The sequence below is a fragment of the Podarcis tiliguerta genome (genome assembly GCF_965153285.1).
Source record: "Podarcis tiliguerta genome assembly, chromosome: 10".
NCBI classification, from domain to species: Eukaryota; Metazoa; Chordata; class Lepidosauria; order Squamata; family Lacertidae; genus Podarcis; species Podarcis tiliguerta.
In genome coordinates, this window is record NC_139543.1 from 66,270,521 (window position 1) to 66,289,950 (window position 19,430).

A 19,430-nucleotide genomic window follows, 5' to 3' on the forward strand; every position below is an offset into this window, starting at 1 on the left:
AGGAGGGTCAGTGGGGGGCCAGTTAGACGGGCTGGGAGGATCAAATCTGGCTCTTGGGCTTTGTGCTTGCACTTTGAATTTGATCCTGGCCTATGGGAGACACAGATTTCCTCTAGTTCAGATTGAGATCCTGAACTGTTGGTTGCGAGTCAGGATAGAGCAGTTATACCTAGAGGCAAGCTTTCGCTATTGGTTTGTTTCTTTGTTTGGGTATTTTATTAGAACAATCTCACAAGAAATAAGTGATAAAGGAAAAGGAAAAACAAATTCTGAAAAAGAAAGGGGGCAAAAGTGATACAGTAGGTAAAATCTATACATTTACTATAGATAAAAATGTTATACTCCTGATACAACTCTGGTTATTCATAACGTACTACATTCTGTATAAACTCATTCCAAATACAGTGGTACCTCGGGTTACAGACGCTTCAGGTTACAGACTCCGCTAACCCAGGAATAGTACATCAGGTTAAGAACTTTGCTTCAGGATGAGAACAGAAATCGTGCTCTGGCGGCACGGCAGCAGCGGGAGGCCCCATTAGCTAAAGTGGTGCTTCAGGTTAAGAACAGTTTCAGGTTAAGAACGGACCTCCGGAATGAATTAAGTACTTAACCCGAGGTACCACTGTATCCGTATTATAAATATTTCTATTTAAGGCCATATTGGAGCAAAACACTAAAGTCCGAAAAATAAAAGCAAGAAAGGAAAAAGACTCGTCTCATCCCTTCCGTCCCTCCTCCACCTTCATCCGAGCCATTTATGGGGTCTTCATGCATCGTATTCCCAATTCTTGTCCCAGGGCCATTTCCTATCTGGGCAACTTCCTTCTACGTCCAGCCACCTTTGGTGACACGGCGCTTAAGGCTGGCTCAGAGTCTATTAATAGCAGGAAAGGGAAATGCAAAAGAATAACTTCGGGAACGGCAAGTTGGGGGACACACCCAGCCCAGCCCGTCCTGAGCCTGCTTGCGCCAACGTCAGTAGCATGGAGCCACAGAGGTGGTGGGATGCGAGGCAGAGCAGTCTGAGGAACCGCTGACCCTCCTGAGTGTGGGGACTGCAAGCTGGGCTTCGGGAAATCCCCTTTTTACCTCTGCAGCCTTTTCCGATTAAGAGGGAGCAAGGGGTTAAAGGAATCAAAGGCTTCTTCATGGAGCTTTGAGGGAGACTGTGAAGAAGAGAAGGTCCCAGATTTGTATTTCTGCACTCCCTGGATTTTTAAAAAATTGCTCGACATAAGCAAGGGAAGCTAAGAAGCTCACCAAAATCAAAATACGGTCAGAAGCAGAACTTTCCTGCTGTTGCAAACAAACCTCCAAGTTGTCGGAAGATGCCTCGTTTGCTCAGCACAAATTGCCTATATAAAAATGCATCGTTTGAAGGGATATTGCGTTGCAAAAATGTACGCGCTAGCGAAAATTGCAGGCAGAAATGGAGAATTTTGCACTAAAACGGTGATGACTTTTCGGAAGGACTTTAAAAAGGAAAACAAATCACAAACCGACATGCAAATATTAAGGACTGGAGCTAAGGTTGGAAAAACGAGAAACCGAAATTGAGATATTTTCTCATCCTTAGGTCCAAGTTTCATTCCTCCCTTGACGGGTCACCAGGGCAGGGTTAACTGACGGTGCTTTGGCCTTTGAGTTGAAGATAATAAACGCTTGTCTTTGCAGCCAGGGAGAGGTTAAAACCATTCTCAAAACCCACACACAGTTCTTGCTCCCTATCGCACACAAACCTCCGAGGGGACAAGCTGTTTGAGGATGTGCTGCTTGCTCCGCTCCCAAGGCGCTGGCTAGATAAAAATAATTTTCTGGCTCGGGCCAAGCGGATGGAGGAACTCTGCCTCCTGCTCTTATCAACCCGGCCCAGACGAGGCCAAGAAGGGTTACAGGTTCGTGACGGGCCTCGCTCTACGAGATAGCTGGGGCAGGGGGCGGCTGGGGCGAAGGCTTCTAGCCTAGTCTGGGACAGGATCGATGGATGGCAGGGAAACAAATGTTCACGAAAAGCGCCATATGGTAGCCTTGGAAACCTAGGGCCCGTTTGCCAGGCACAGAGCTGTCATTCTCAGTTGGAAATGTCTCGAGGAAGGGCCTTATGGGTTGAGAAGAAGAAGAAGAAGAAGAAGAAGAAGAAGAAGAAGAAGAAGAAGAAGAAGAGTTTGGGTTTGATATCCCGCATTATCTCTACCCGAAGGAGTCTCAAAGCGGCTAACATTCTCCTTTCCCTTCCTCCCCCACAACAAACATTCTGTGAGGTGAGTAAGGCTGAGAGACTTCAGAGAAGTGTGACTGGCCCAAGGTCACCCAGCAGCTGCCTGTGGAGGAGCGGAGACGCGAACTCGGTTCACCAGATTACGAGTCCACCACTCTTAACCACTGCACCACACTGGCTCTCTAAGCATCTCTTAAGCATCCCCCAGCAACTACAATTAGAGCTGGGGACCATACCCTGTCTGAAACCCTGGGAAGCTGCTGCCAGTAGTCACATAATATCCGTGTCCTGACAACATCTAGGAGCCTGTAGGTTCTCCATCCTGACTTGAAGGACCATCAGCTTGCAGGGTTTGGGGAGGTGTCTGCTTTGAGAATTGGAAGAGTCATGGTACATCAGAAGAGACAATGCTGATGGTCTGACAAAAGAGGCTGCCTTATCATGAGTCAGAACATGGATCCAGCTAGTTCAGTATCTCCTACACCTACTGGCAGGGGCTGTCCAGGATTTCAGGCAGGGCAACCCAACCTGGAGATGCCAGGGGCTGAACTTGGAGAGCCAGTGTGGTGTAGTGGTTAAGAGCGGTGGACTCGATTCCCCGGGTTCGATTCCCCGCTCCTCCACATGCAGCTGCTGGGTGACCTTGGGCCAGTCACACTTCTCTGAAGTCTCTCAGCCCCACTCACCCTACAGAGTGTTAGTTGTGGGGGAGGAAGGGAAAGGAGAATGTTAGCCGCTTTGAGACTCCTTAAAGGGAGTGAAAGGCGGGATATCAAATCCAAACTCCTCTTCTTCTTCTTCTCCTTGTGCATGTCAAAGCAGATGCTCTTAACACTGAACTGCGAACCACCAGCAGAATTGCAGTGTGGCCTCTTCCTTTAATGGCAACACAGTCCCTACTGATTTTCGGTTCCAACAAAGCTAAAGGATGTTCCTATAAATTACCACTGGGAAGGGCTGATACCCGAGGCTGAACAAAGAGACCCTCTCTCTTCTTTTTTTTGCCAAGCTCTTCCAGGCTGCCAGAAACAGATTTGCAAAGGTTGAGCACACCGTTTAATTTAAGGGATTCGAACCACAAAAGATGCCCTTATAGTGCTGGGCTAGCTTCTCACTCTGCATACCTTTTGCTTCAAACCTGAAAGCCGGTGAGGGGAGGAGAAAGATCACTGTTTTTAAAATGAAGCTAACTATTGACATGCTAGTGAGCCATGCCTGTAATATCGGCCCTAACGTTGACCTCGTATATTCGAATCACAAGAAAAAAACCCTCACAGTCATGAGTCTTATGAGACAATTGAAAATATACCGAAGTAAAGACCAGATGTTTCGGCTGGCAAATTCATAGTCACGTAAGAAATTTGCCCCTTCCTTATTTCAAGGAAAGTTAAAGCTATGGTTTTCCCAGTAGTGATGTATGGAAGTGAGAACTGGACCATAAAGAAAGCTGATCGCTGAAGAATTGATGCTTTTGAATTATGGTGCTGGAGGAGACTCTTGAAAGTCCCATGGACTGCAAGAAGATCAAACTTATCCATTCTGAAGGAAATCAGCCCTGAGTGCTCACTGGAAGGACACATCCTGAAGCTGAGACGCCAATACTTCGGCCACCTCATGAGAAGAGAAGACTCCCTGAAAAGACCCTGATGTTGGGAAAGATTGAGGGCACAAGGAGAAGGGGACGACAGAGGACGAGATGGTTGGACAGTGTTCTCAAAGCTGCCAACATGAGTTTGTCCAAACTGCGGGAAGCAGTGGAAGACAGGAGTGCCTGGCGTGCTCTGGTCCAGGGGGTTACAAAGAGTCGGACACAACTAAATGACTAAACAACAACATTTCAAGGAGCGCTTTCTCATGAAGGGTACTTCCTGACAGGAGTTCGTTGTGGAATTGGTATCTATTTATTTTACTTAATTCATTTGTATACAGTCGTACCTTGGATCTCAAACGCCTTGGCTCCCAAACAAACTGGCTCCTGAATGATCGAAACCTTGAAGTGACTGCTCCAGTTTGCAAACTGTTTTTGGAAGCCGAACATCCGACTGGAGTTCTATGACTTCTGATTGGCCGTAGGAACTTCCTGCAGCCAATCAGAAGCCATGCTTTGGTTTCTGAACATTTTGGAAGTCAAACGGACTTCTGGAACGGATTCCGTTCAACTTCCAAGGTACGACTGTACCGCATTTCACTTGTAGATGTCAGGGCGGTTTGCAACATAAAATTACAATGTAAAAACCACAAAATATGTAATAAAAATAAGAACTACAGCAGCAAATCAATACCCCCCCCCAATCACACAAAACATTTAAAAGGGCATAATTCTCAAAATGCTAATGCATACTTATTTCCCATTTCAACTGGACTTCCCCTCACCACACAAAATCCAAATAAGTCAGAATAACCCACTATGCATCTGCAAGTTTGCTAAAGGTAAAGGGACCCCTGACCATTAGGTCCAGTCGTGGCCGACTCTGGGGTTGTGGCGTTCATCTTGCTTTACTGGCTGAGGGAGCTGGCATACAGCTTCCGGGTCATGTGGCCAGCATGACTAAGCCGCTTCTGGCGAACCAGAGCAGCACACGGAAACGCCGTTTACCTTCCCGCCGGAGCAGTACCTATTTATCTACTTTCACTTTTGTGATTTCGAACTGCTAGGTTGGCAGGAGCAGGGACCGAGCAACGGGAGCTCACCCCGTCCGGGGATTTGAACCGCCAACCTTCTGACCGGCAAGCCCTAGGCTCTGTGGTTTAACCCACAGAGCCACCCGCGTCCCGCAAGTTTGCTAGTGAGCTTTAATTTCATATCTTTGGTGGGGGGGTGATGTTTCGTTGAGAGTTCTCTGGGAAGGGACAGCTAAGTCAAGCTGCAACATCTGTTTTGGACCAGCCATCCCTTCTCTTCCTGCCTGATAGCTCCTCTCTCATTTCCTGAGCTCTGTGAGTTGGTTTTTTCCATCTCTCTCACCGCGGACGATTTCCCAGGTTTTCCCGGAAATTTGTTCATGGAGAACAGCTTGCGGGTGGGGGGGCAAAAGGTCTATTTATCCAGCGTGCTCCCTTTGCACAGATGTGCGAGGAGCCGTTCTTCTGCTGTGCGCTGGACAAGCTTTTGGGTCTCTCCCCCCCTTGAACCGCTCCATTGGGTGGATTTCAGATGCCGCCTTTCCCTGCTGGAAAAACCATTTGCTCTGTCACCTTGCCGAACTTCAGCTTCCGCCGCCTTACTATCTCACGGAGCGAAATGCAGCAAAACAAAATTATTGTGAGGAAAGAAAGCAGCTTGATGGAGAGAGGCTGCAGCCTTGAGGGCCCTTTAGTTCAGAGAAGTTCGTAAGATTATGCCTGGCCTGGAGAAAGCGGACGAGGAAAGTTTTTCTCCCCCTCTCACAACGCTAGAAATTGTGGACGTCTCATGATGTTGAACGTCAGAAAGATCCAGGACAGTTAAAATAAAGTCCTCCTTTATGCAGCGGGTAGGAACTGCGGGTGGCGCTGTGGGTTAAACCACAAAGCCTAGGACTTGCCGTTCAGAAGGTCGGCGGTTCGAATCCCCGCGACGGGGTGAGCTCCCGTTGCTCGGTCCCTGCTTCTGCCAACCTAGCAGTTTGAAAGCACAAAGTGCAAGTAGATAAATAGGTACCGCTCTGGTGGGAAGGTAACTAGTGTTTCCATGCGATGCTCTGGATCGCCAGAAGTGGCTTAGTCATGCCGGCCACATGACCCGGAAGCTGTGCACCGGCTCCCTCGGCCATTAAAGCGAGATGAGTGCCACAACCCCAGAGTCGGTCACGACTGGACCTAATGGTCAGGGGTCCCTTTACCTTTAGGAACTTGCTCCCACAGGAGACAGAGATGGCCACCAATTTAGATGGCCTTGAAAGAGGATTAGACAAATTCATGGAGGAGGGGGCTACAAGAGATGGCTGGGGAGACCTGGCCGGATGGGCAGGGTATAAATAGTAAAATTATTATTATTATTACTACTACTACTATGCTCTGCCTCCACAGCTGGAGCTAGTACTGCTTTCACCCAGTGAGCTTCACGACTGGGTGGAGATTCGAACCCTGATCTCCCTGGTCCTAGTCCAACACTCTAACAATGACACCACCCTGGCTTTCTAGAGTCTTCCTGCTAGGGGGCAGCGCCATAAATTGAGCAGGTAAATAAATACGGGGAAAGCAAAATGTCACTTGGAGAAGGATGTGAAGTATTTTCCTTGAAGCTTGAACTTGTTTTATTCTGGATTGTTTAATCTGATGATTTAATGTGTCGGAAATTGCTTTGAGGTTTCTTTTCTTTAAAATATAAAGCAGTACAGACATACCTTGGGTTACAGATGCGCCGGAACCCAGAATTACTGGAACTGGTTACTTCTGGGTTTCGGAGGTTGCGCATGAGCAGAAGCGCCAAATTGCAACCTGCGCATGCGCAGACATGGTGCTGCAGGTTGCGAACGCTGTGGGTTGCGAACGTGCCTCCCGCACAGTGGCGTAGCGTGGGGGGTGCAGGGGGGGCCGGCCGCACTGGGCACAACATCTGGGGGGGGGGCGCTCGCACTTGCAGCTCTCTGCCCCTACCTGGCTCACGGGTTAGGGGGCGCAAATTACTTGCCTTGCCCCGGGTGCTGACAACCCACGCTACGCCACTGCTCCCGCATGGATCACGTTTGCAACCCACTGTATATAAATGAAATAATGAAGAAGAAGAAGAAGGAGAAGAAGAAATTTCACTGAGAAAGAAACAGTGCCTAGATATTCCGTTGTGGCCACCGCAAGCTAGGTTTAAGGTGCCATTTGACAATTAGCTAATACGGTGGTACCTCAGGTTACAAACACGTCAGGTTACAGACTCTGCTAACCTGGAAGTAGTACCTTGGGTTAAGAACTTTACTTCAGGATGAGAACAGAAATCATGTGGCGGCAGCGGGAGGCCCCATTAGCTAAAGTGGTACCTCAGGTTAAGAACAGTTTCAGGTTAAGAACGGACCTCCGGAACGAATTAAGTTCTTAACCAGAGTATATCTGAGTTTCAAACACTGGTGTGCTCTAACAATGCTTTCGAATCCCTTGTGGGGCAGAGCTGACCATCAACCCTTTGCAAAACAGTGCAACTTATTTTTGTGTTCTGCAGAGTCCTGTTCCAAGACAATGCAAAGGGAACAAGACAACGTCGCCCAGTTATGCAATCATATCTCTGCCGTTGGCTCAAAGGCTTTTTGTGCAAGATGGTCTTTAAATAGCTTTGAATGGGAGAAAGGGGGGAGCGCTGGCGTTCTCCACCCTTAAAAGAATGGGAGACTCTCCCCCGCCTGCCAAACCTCCCTTCTCGTTCGTGGATGCTGGGAAGCTCCACCGTGAATACCCTTTGTTTAAATCAATGCAATTCTTGGACAAATGTTCTACTTCCTGCTCTGTATGTTAAGGTCATTCAATCCAGAAGCTTCCCAATACTTTAAGAGAGCCTTCCCCAACCTGCTATCATCCATAAGTTTTGAAGTACGACTCTCACCATCCCTGCTGGCTGGGACTGATGGGTGTTGGAGTCCAACATCTCATAAATAACAGGATCTGAGATTACAGAATAATAGAGTTGGAAGGGACCCTGAGGATCATTTGGTCCAATCCCCCTGCAATGCAGGAATATGCAGCTGTCCCTTATGGGGATTGAACTTGCAACCTCAGTACTATCAACACCACACTCTAACCAACTGAGCTATCCAGAGAACCAATTCTTGGACAAATGAAAATAGGAGACCCGGTAGTCAAAGGGCAAGGTGGAGACCCACAGGGGCTGATACGACCTCTTTCTCCCAAGGCAGTCTTGGGGTTCCCTAATTTGGGACAGAGGCACAGGGCTGGGAGATGGGAATAATTCTCTTCCTCATTTATAATCCCCTTCCCATTGGGCAACGGAACAGGGAAGATAGGTGCAATACTGGGATGAGGAATCACAGAATTGCTCACTCGGAACGGGCTCCGAGGGTCATCTAGTCCAACCCCCTGCAATGCAGGAATCTCAGCTAGAACATCCCTGACTAGAGAATAGAATAGAATAGAATTTATTATTTATACCCTGCCCATCTTGCTGGGTTCCCCCAGCCACTCTGGGCGGCTTCCAACAAAGCATTAAAATACAGTAATCATTAAAAGCTTCCCTAAAGAGGGCTGCCTTCAGATGTTTTCTAAAAGTCTGGTAGTTGTTCTTCTCTTTGACATCTGCTGGGAGGGCGTTCCACAGGGCGGGTGCCACTACCGAGAAGGCCCTCTGCCTGGTTCCCTGTAACTTCACTTCTCGCAGTGAGGGAACCGCCAGAAGGCCCTCAGCGCTGGGCCTCAGTGTCTGGGCTGAATGATGGGGGTGGAGACGCTCCTTCAGGTATACAGGACTGAGGCCATTTAGGGCTTTCAAGGTCAACACCAACACTTTGAATTGTGTTCGGAAACGTACTGGGAGCCAATGTAGGTCTTTAAAGACCGGTGTTATGTGGTCTCAGCGGCTGCTCCCAGTCACCAGTCTGGCTGCTGCATTCTGGATTAGATGTAGTCTCCGGGTCACCTTCAAAGGTAGCCCCACGTAGAGCGCATTGCAGTAGTCCAAGCGGGAGATAATCACAGCATGCACCACTCTGGCGAGACAGTCTGCGGGCAGGGAGGGTCTCAGCCTGCGCACCAGATAGAGCTGGTAGACAGCTGACCTGGATACAGAATTGACCTGCGCCTCCATGGACAGCTGTGAGTCCAAAATGACTCCCAGGCTGCGCACCTGGTCCTTCAGGGGCACAGTTACCCCATTCAGGACCAGGGAGTCTCCACACCCGCCCGCCACACTTGTTTCACTTTCAGATATTTGAAGATCAAGAAGGGCATGGGTATCAGGCAAGATTCGAGCTCTGTTACTTCTCACAAGCCCCTTTCTTGTGTAAAAGGTAAAGGTAAAGGCGACTAGGGGTTGTAGCGCTCATCTCGCTTTCAGGCTGACAGAGCCAGCGTTTGTCCACAGACAGCTTTCTGGGTCATATGGCCAGCATGACTAAACCACACACAACGGGACACCATGACGGAAGCCAGAGTGCACGGAAACGCCGTTTACCTTCCAGCCACAGCGGTACCTATTTATTTACTTGCACTTTGATGTGATTTCAAACTGCTAGGCTGGCAGGAGCTGGGACAGAGCAACGGGAGCTCACCCCATTGCAGGGATTCGAACCACCACTTTCCGATTGGCAAGCCCAAGACGCTCCATGGTTTAGACCACAGCGCCACCCTCTTAGATGTTTTCCCCAAAGACATTGTGCAGCCCAAAGCCTATGCTTATTTACTTAATGGGACTGGCTTCCTAACAACCCAGTCCTCTGCAAAGGCGTGCTGAAGCACATGCAGAATCCTGCAATTTCATGCTCAATGACCTCAGAGCAAGTCCCACTGACCACAACAGGGCATAAAAAGGTAAAGGGACCCCTGGCCATTAGGTCCAGTAGTGGCTGACTCCGGGGTTGCTACGCTCATCTCGCTTTATTGGCCGAGGGAGCCGGCGTACAGCTTCTGGGTCATGTGGCCGGCATGACTAAGCCGCTTCTGGCAAACCAGAGCAGTGCACGGAAACACCGTTTACCTTCCCGCCAGAGCGGTACCTATTTATCTATACTTGCACTTTGACGTGCTTTCAAACTGCTAGGTTGGCAGGAGCAGGGACCGAGCAACAGGAGCTCACCCCGTCACGGGGATTTGAACCACCGACCTTTTGATTGGCAAGTCCTAGGCTCTGTGGTTTAACCCACAGTGCCACCTGCGTCCCACAATAGGGCATACAGGGAATTATTGTGATATCAACATAGGGACGAATTATAAGGCCAACCAGCTGCAGCCGCTCTCTGCTGCCTTCAAGCTGGAGTTTGCCAGAGGGGTGGAAGACCACCAAATGGGGGGGGGGGGAGGGAAAGGGAACATTGGTGTCTCCCTCTTTTCATTTTTCCAGCTCTGCACAAAGGCTCCCATCTGGCCCTCATTGTTGACTCATGGCTCAAGGTTGGGGGCGACTGGTGGTACCAGCTTCAAGAAAGCATCTGAGCAATGTGGCTTCAGGGATGCTCGACGTCTCGTTCCCACCACTCTGCACAGCAGTGGGATGTTGACACAGTCTGTGTTTGGGCATTTCCTGTCTGAAGCTGGAAGGAATGTAGGGGGCATGACTCTGGCAACGCGCTAAAGGAGGGGGAAAGGGAGGGAGGCGGCTGAAGAGTTTCCAGGCAGATGTCAGCCCAGGCCAAGGTGGTCCTGGAAAAAGGCATGCCAACAGTGTGACGCGGCAGCTAAAAAAGCCAATGCAATTCTGGGCTGCATCAATAGGAGTATAGCATCTAGATCAAGGGAAGTAATAGTGCCACTGTATTCTGCTCTGGTCAGACCTCACCTGGAGTACTGTGTCCAGTTCTGGGCACCACAGTTCAAGAAGGACACTGACAAACTGGAACGTGTCCAGAGGAGGGCAACCAAAATGGTCAAAGTTCTGGAAATGATGCCTTATGAGGAAAGGCTAAGGGAACTGGGCATGTTTAGCCTGGAGAAGAGGAGGTTAAGGGGTGATATGATAGCCATGTTCAAATATATAAAAGGATGTCACATAGAGGAGGGAGAAAGGTTGTTTTCTGCTGCTCCAGAGAAGCGGACACGGAGCAATGGATCCAAACTACAAGAAAGAAGATTCCACCTAAACATTAGGAAGAACTTCCTGACAGTAAGAGCTGTTTGACAGTGGAATTTGCTGCCAAGGAGAGTGGTGGAGTCTCCTTCTTTGGAGGTCTTTAAGCAGAGGCTTGACAACCATATGTCAGGAGTGCTCTGATGGTGTTTCCTGCTTGGCAGGGGGTTGGACTCGATGGCCCTTGTGGTCTCTTCCAACTCTATGATTCTATGATTCCTGGTGGAGTTTGCAGAAGGTGGCAAAGTCTGGTGCGGACTGCGCACCCATAGGACCCATAATCTGGGGACTGCATCACCCAGGTAGGGCAAAATTACTGGATGGATGTGCCGCCTTCAGAGAACATCTCTTCCCCTGGTCAAGGGTATAAAAAATTCTGAGCACCTTCAGCTAGAACAGGTTGCAAAACCTGCAAGAGATGCTCTTTATAGCAGCATGGAAAATGTGCCTCATTAATAAGAGGGGGATATTTTACAAACTGGTTTATCCTAACGGCATATAAATCACAGGTTTGGACAAATGTCAGCCTGGCTTGTTCAGCAATGTCTAGGCAACACGATGACCATGTACATATGCAATAGACAATCTTTATAGAATTCCTTCAAACCATAACAAGTACAAAATGAAATCTTTTGTCTCAAAGTCTCTCTGAAAATCTTTAAATGAAGCGAAGTACCAGACTTTGTGCGATGAAAGACAAGCTGTGAAGCTTTGTGTATTCAGCAAATATGATGTCCAACACTGAACAGTGATTCCGGATATTTCTGTTTCATAGAATTCTTCATCAGCGTGGTGGGAGGATATAGAATTGCTTCATAAACCCATCTTATTTCGAATGAATGTATATAAATGAAAATATCAAATGCTGTGGAGCAGTGCTCATGTAATAATGTAGTCACTGCTGTTCAGAGGTCTAGTTCAAACATAAGAGTTTCAGTCTAATCAATCATGGTTCATTGGCCTGCAACCTATTATATAATAATAATAATAATAATAATAATAATAATAATAATAATAATAATAGTATGGTTTATTAAATTTGTATACCGCCCTTCATCTGAAGATCACAGAGGGCTAGCGCGTGGGATTCTTAATCTCAGGGAAATGAGTTCAAGTCCCATGTTGGGCAAAAGTTTCTTGCACTGCAGTGGGTTGGACTAGATGACCCTTGTGGCTATCACGGCCTCCTGTGGGAGCCCTCTGAAATATTTCTCTCTGTTGCTACCTTGAATGGATTCAAATTGATTTCATGTATCATAGACTGACTGCTTCCTTTGCTGTGCCTTCTGTCGTCAGGTGAAGACTGTTTTATTTCAGCAGGCTTTTGGGGACTGCCTGTATTTTAAGGAAAGGACTTCTAAATAGTTCTGCGCTATTTTTACTCTCTGTATTTTAACAGGTCTGCTTTCATATTGTTCTAATTTAAATACTTTTAAGCAATATGCATTCAGCCTTCTGCATTTTATCTCTGTTGTTTTAAGATGAGTAAGTTGCCTTGAGTCCTAGTCTGGGGAAAAGGCGGGATATAAATAAATATAGTATCATTTTTAAACATTTTTGTATTTATGATTTATTTATTTTTTTAAGTGTTTTTTCTATAAAACACTTTTTTTGTTTAAATGATTTTATGTTGTTAGATTTTAAATTGCTTTCAGATGCCTTGTGGGTAGTAGGGCTGGGCGATATAACAATACATTGTCCAAAGCTGGTTTGAAATCTGTATTGTGAACATGATGTGTGTTTGTGTGCTCTGCAAAAATCACAATGTGGGAAAAACCATGAAGCCACCCATTGCCTCTACAAAAAGGTAGATATGTACATAAAGGTACATAAAGGTAAAGGTACCCCTGACCGTTAGGTCCAATTGCAGACGACTCTGGGGTTGCTGCGCTCATCTCGCTCTATAGGCTGAGGGAGCCGGCGTTTGTCCGCAGCAGCTTCCGGGTCATGTGGCCAGCATGACTAAGCCGCTTCTGGCAAACCAGAGCAGGGCACGGAAATGCTGTTTACCTTCCCGCTGGAGTGGTACCTATTTATCTACTTGCACTTGACACGCTTTCGAACTGCTAGGTTGGCAGGAGCAGGGACCGAGCAACAGGAGCTCACCCTGTTGCGGGGATTCAAACCGCCGACCTTCTGATCGGCAAGCTCTAGGCTCTGTGGTTTAACCCACAGCGCCACCCGCATGGCACCGTCCTTATTTCAGACATTGTGATATATCAGTACATCACAATGTTTAGGCTGGTGAGATATCCCAATGTTGAAAACCAGGTATCGCCCAGCCCTACTTTTGGTTAGCCATTCATAAATGAAAATAAGGTAATAATAACTTATATACACACCCCAACCTGAATTGGAGGGGGTTGGACTAGATGGTTTCTGAGGTCCCAACTCTAGGATTCTACGATTTGGAAGCCTGCCTTTCCTTACAGTCCACGCAGATGCTTTAAATCAACGTGAAGCGTGCTCACAATGGTCAACTCTTGCAATACACACAGAAAGCCAGACAGACACTCATCCCAGCTCCCCAAGCGCTCACAATCTCACAAAGGCTCCACCAGCCCCTCTGCACTGTACAGGAGCTGATAAGGGGGAACAAACACAGTTGCGCCCCTGGAGAGCCTTGTTAATTTGGGCTTGCTGATTTTCTGTGCAGACAGCCAGATAAGCCCTTCAAAGGCTGTTGGCTGAGCTGGATCAGAAGAATGCCCACCCCTTAAAAAATAATAATAATTAAAAGGAGGGAGGGGGAAAAGCCAGCTGGCCACCAGTCTCATAGCCTTCCTACATCCCAGACGCCAATGAAATCGGCTTAGCGCCTGAGGCTAATAAGTCCTCTTCCCAATAAGGCCCGAGGGCTTGTTCCATTTCACACGTCTACAGATGAGGAGGGAAACTGAAGCAGGAGAAGTAACCCCAGGAAAACAAAGAGAAAATCCAATTCCTTCTGCCCTGCTTCAACACACACACACACACACACACAAACACAAAAGCAATATGGCTGGCATCTCTTTTACTATTATTGCTATCGTTTGGCCCTGATATCCTGGAGCCATAGCTAAGGTAGGAGGCGATTTGCAAAGGAAGCGTCGGACCCCAGAGTTGTGTAATAATAATAATAATAATAATAATTTATTATTTATACCCTGCCCATCTAGCTGGGCTTCCCCAGCCACTCTGGGAGGCTTTCAACAAAATATTAAAATGCAGTAATGCATCAAACATTAAAAGCTTCCCTAAGAAGGGCTTGGCGGCTTCTCTAAGTCCCTGCAAAAGCTAAGCAGTTCTGGGTGGCAGCCAGTGCTGCCTGCACTGACTGGCAGCAGCACTCTAGGAGTTTCAGGCAGGGAGTCCCTCCCAGCCCTGTACATGGAGAAGCCAAGACTCAGCCTGGCACCTTCCACATGAAAAGAAAATGCTCGGCGCATGAGCTATGGTCCTTCCAGGGCCTTGACCATGTGTGCATGGAAGACAGATGCAGTAAGTCTGACCACTGGTCTACCTAGACTAATACTGCCTACTCTGACTGGCAACAGCTCTCACCAGTGTCTCAGCCAGAGGTGCTCTCCAGCACTTCCTACTTTACTAATTTTCAAAACTATAAACATACAACATAAAACAGTACAAAATCCAAATATCGAGATTACTCTGAATCTCTTGACCTCCCCACATCCCTTCCATGGGCCTTTTAATTCTATTTTCAACTGCATCCCAGTACTTCTCCAATTTTTAATCTTCCTAAGTTATCTATATGTTCTGTTACTTTACAAGCGTATGTAAAATCCTGCTAATGTAGGCCAAAATAATAATAATAATAATAATAATAATAATAATAATAATAATAATTTATTATTCATACACTGCCCATCTGGCTGAGTTTCCCCAGCCACTCTGGGCGGCTCTCAATCGAGTGTTAAAAACAATACAGCATTAAATATTAAAAACTTCCCTAAACAGGGCTGCCTTCAGATGTCTTTTAAAGAGAAGATAGCTGCTTATTTCCTTCACATCTGATGGGATGGTGTTCCACAGGGCGGGTGCCACTACCGAGAAGGCCCTCTGCCTGGTTCCCTGTAACCTCACTTCTCGCAATGAGGGAACCGCCAGAAGGCCCTCGGCGCTGGATCTCAGTGTCCGGGCTGAACGATGGAAGGGCCACAGGCTGGGGGAGCCTGCTGTAAACAGTTTAAAACTTTGGCAGGATTCTGAAACAACACGTGCAATGTAACCAGAACTATGGTGAGAATTAAGCATAAAGAAAATATGGACAACATTATAAGATGCAGTTGGAAAAGAGTAACGATGGAAACCACAGAAGGTGTGGAGGGGTGTCTGGGAATTCAGAGGATCCTATGTGTATATGATTATGATTCATTGTATTTTTCGCTCTATAAGACGCACCAGACACACCTAGTTTTTGGAGGAGGAAAACAAGGGGGAAAAAATATTCTGGATCCCAGCAAGCAGCAAAAGCAGCGATCCCTCTTGCTGTTCTGGCTTTTGGCATAGCTGCACAGCCTGCATTCGTCCCATCAGACGCACACACATTTCCCCTTACTTTTTAGGAGAGGAAAAAGTGAGTCTTATAGAGCAAAAAATACAGTATTTGTGATGATATTTGTTAAAGGCAAAAATGAAATATATATAAGTACAGAGAGCAAAATAAGGGGAACGGGAAGCTTTGCAAGACGGAAGTTAATGCAAGATAACTCGCTTGGTCAATGCCACCCCCCCCCCCAATCCCCTCACATGAAACCTGTCTAGGTGAGAATCGATCTTCTGTATTCTGTTTGCTTACTTGTATGTACTTTGCTGGGTTTGCAGAAACAAGACGTATTAACGCTGGCGCTCATCATGTGTGCACTCAAACTGCGAGGAGGGGAGAAAGGGGCTCTCTGAATAATTCAGGGGAAAGCGCCAGAATGACCAGCTAAGCAAATAATCCAAGACAGCACAGAACTTCCCCTTGACCTGGGAGTATTCACTAATGTGTCATCAATATCTAGTAATGGCTAGTCAAGAGTCTTGCTCAGCCCCTTTGGCCTCAGACAGCCCAGACTCCCAGCAATTTTATTTCACGAGCTTAGGCTTTCCTCCACCCGTTAGGATGGTAAAGGTAAAGGGACCCCTGACCATTAGGTCCAGTCGTGGCCGACTCTGGGGTTACGGCGCTCATCTCGCTTTATTGGCCGAGGGAGCCGGCGTACAGCTTCCGGGTCATGTGGCCAGCATGACTAAGCCGCTTCTGGCAAATCAGAGCTGCACACGGAAACGTTGTTTACCTTACCACCGGAGTGGTACCTATTTATCTACTTGCACTTTGACGTGCTTTCGAACTGCTAGGTTGGCAGGAGCAGGGACCGAGCAATGGGGGCTCACCCCGTTGTGGGGATTCGAACTACCGACCTTCTGATTGGCAAGTCCTAGCCTCTGTGGTTTAACCCACAGCGCCACCCGCATCCCTTGCTAGGATGGTACAGAGGCTGAATGGTGTGATTGTCTTAGCTGGACACGGGATTATGGCCGCAAGGCTGTAGATCAGGGTTTTCCAAACTTGGGTCTCCAGTTTTTCACTTACAACTCCCACGGTCCCTAGGCTAGAAGGACCAGTAGTGAGGGAGTCCCTAAGCTTAGAGTCCCTAAGTTTGGGAAAGCCTGGTCTAGATCAAGGCATTATGGACCCCAACTCCAACCAGCCCAAGCAAGATCAGGGATGATGGGAGTTGTAGTCCAAAACCTCTGGAAGGCACCACACTGGCTTCCCTGTTGATGGGCATTACACCAAGGCAACAGCAAGTCAGTATTGTTTAAAACAATGGAAAAGGGAAAAAAAAAAAAGGGGGGGGGGAGGCAGAACAGACTTATGACTGAGCACATGCAGAAATGGCATGGAAAATGAATGGGTTGTCCAGCCCATCACTTATGCAGACTAGGGTTATAGCAATACAGTGGTACCTCAGATTACAAACGCTTCGGGTTACAGAAGTTTCAGGTTACAGACTCCGCTAACCCGGAAGTAGTACGTCAGGTTAAGAACTTTACTTCAGGATGAGAACAGAAAATGTGCGGCGGCAGCAGAAGGCCCCATTAGCTAAAGTGGTACCTCAGGTTAAGAAAAGTTTCAGGTTAAGAACGGACCTCCAAAACAAATTAAGTTCTTAACCAGAGATACCACTGTAATAACTCTGTACAGTGGTACCTCGAGTTACAAACGCCTCAGGTTACAAACACTTCAGGTTATAAACTCCGCTAACCTGAAAGAGTTACTTCAAGTTGAGAACTTTGCCGCAGGATGAGAACGGAAATCGTGTGCCGGCGGCGCAGCGGAAGCAAGAGACCCCATTAGTGAAAACTGGCCTCAAACTGAAGGTCAGTTTCAGGTTAAGAACGGACCTCCGGAACAAATTAAGTTTGTAACTAGAGGTACCACTGTATAGCGCTACAACACTACTAAACAGCCAATGAAAAAACCCTCACTTTGGGTCCCCAGAACATTAAGGAGGTTCTATTGTGCTGGTTGAATTCAGAATTCATCATACGAAAGGCTCAGCTGGATGAATCCCAAGCCGGAATTATGATTGCCGGAAGAAATATCAACAACCTCAGATATGCAGATGACACAATCTTGATGGCAGAAAGTGAGGAGGAATTAAAAAAACCTTTTAATAAGGGTGAAAGAGGAGAGTGCAAAATATGGTCTGAAGCACAACATAAAAAAACTAAGATCATGGCCACTGGGCCCATCACCTCCTGGCAAATAGAAGGGGAAGAAATGGAGGCAGTGAGAGATTTTACTTTTTTGGGCTCCTTGATCACTGCAGATGGTGACAGCAGTTACAAAATTAAAAGACACCTGCTTCTTGGGAGAAAAGCAATGACAAACCTAGACAGCATCTTAAAAAGCAGAGACATCACCTTGCCAACAAAGGTCCGTATAGTTAAAGCTATGGTTTTCCCAGTAGTGACGAATGGAAGTGAGAGCTGGACCATAAAGAAGGCTGATCGCCGAAGAATGGATGCTTTTGAATTCTGGTGCTGGAGGAGACTCTTGAGAGTCCCATGGACTGAAAGAAGATCAAACCTATCCATTCTTAAGGAAATCAGCCCTGAGTGCTCACTGGAAGGACAGATCCTGAAGCTGAGGCTCCAAGACTTTGGCCACCTCATGAGAAGAGAAGACTCCCTGGAAAAGACCCTGATGTTGGGAAAGACTGAGGGCAAAAGGAGAAGGGGACGACAGAGGACAAGATGGTTGCACAATGTTCTCGAAGCTACCAGCATGAGTTTGACCAAACTGCGGGAGGCAATGGAAGACAGGAGTGCCTGGCGTGCTCTGGTCCAGGGGGTCACGAAGAGTCGGACACGATTAAATGACTAAACAACAACAACAATACTATCAATGATGGCTAGGAGCAACCCAGTCAAAAGGGCAGGGGTGTGTATGTGTGTGTGTGTGTGTGCGTGCGCACACGCGTATCTCCTTGACGGCTATGTTCTACCTCCACAACAACATTGTGCTGGTTATTCGGCCTTGATCGGCCATTTTGTTTCTCTTCTAAAGTTAGCGTTTCGAAGGTTTTTCTTTTTTTAAAAAAAAGAAAAGCATTGCTTTCATTGTATTCAGGTGCGAGGAAGGGTGCGGCCCCGCCTCAAGCCCCTTTGGCCTCTGCCGGAGGGAAAGGCATTATTGTCTCTGTGTTCCTTCTCCGTCGAGACTCCTGGTTCCCTCTCTGACCTTGGGGAGTAGAGGCAGCGCTTTCCGCCTGGGCCTCCGCCTTTCGCTGGCTATTAATACTGGACGCTCCAAGTCGGCCCATTTCCTGGCTCCCTGCCCTCATTCAATCGTAGGCCCTTAGTTACCGGCAGCCTGTTACTCACAAGGAGACCTTGCTTGGGCCCAAGGGCTCATTTCAGGCCACCGCAGTGAGGGTGACTTGCTCCTAACTCCTCAGGGGTCAGATGACTGGGGAGTACAGCTGTCAACTTTTCCCTTTTCTTGTGAGGAATCCTATTTGGAATAAGGGAATTTCCGTTAAAAAAAAGGGAAACGTTGACAGCTATGCTGGGGAGTGTGGAGGGGCAGATCTGTTAATTTGGGGTTTTTTTTTCCTCCCCAGTCTTATGCCCAGGTTCTACATCTGCATCAGCTTGAGAATTCTTGACCCCCTAAAAAAAAGGTCCCTGTGAAAATTCACCAGCTTTTGACTGCAAACCTCTCCAAACACATTTTTGCAAAGCAATTTTCCTGAACATAATGCATGTTTATATGCTATTTTACATTAATCCCTTCAATTATATGCTCACTTTCCCCTAGAATATGCATTTTTGTGCACTTAGCCTGGCTGCCGAACTGCATTGCAAAATTTGGAGAAGAGCGAATTTGGAACTAGGGTCATGTTTTGGTTCACATACTGTTTTGCAAAGTGCAAATTAGGTACAATTGCTTTTAAATGCAAACCGGGGCTCTTTTCGCTCCCAGCCAGTACGTACCACAACTCAGTTGCTGCACCT

At 47.4% G+C, this 19,430-nt stretch overlaps 1 protein-coding gene and 1 long non-coding RNA gene across 5 annotated transcripts in view; one reads left to right on the forward strand and one right to left on the reverse strand.

Annotated features, from left to right (window-relative positions):
* PODXL (podocalyxin like) overlaps positions 1-19,430 on the reverse strand; it is an 81,232-nt gene that overhangs the window by 30,605 nt on the left and 31,197 nt on the right. The gene's annotated exons all lie outside the window — the stretch shown is intronic.
* LOC310659293 overlaps positions 1-19,430 on the forward strand; it is a 59,401-nt gene that overhangs the window by 17,821 nt on the left and 22,150 nt on the right. The gene's annotated exons all lie outside the window — the stretch shown is intronic.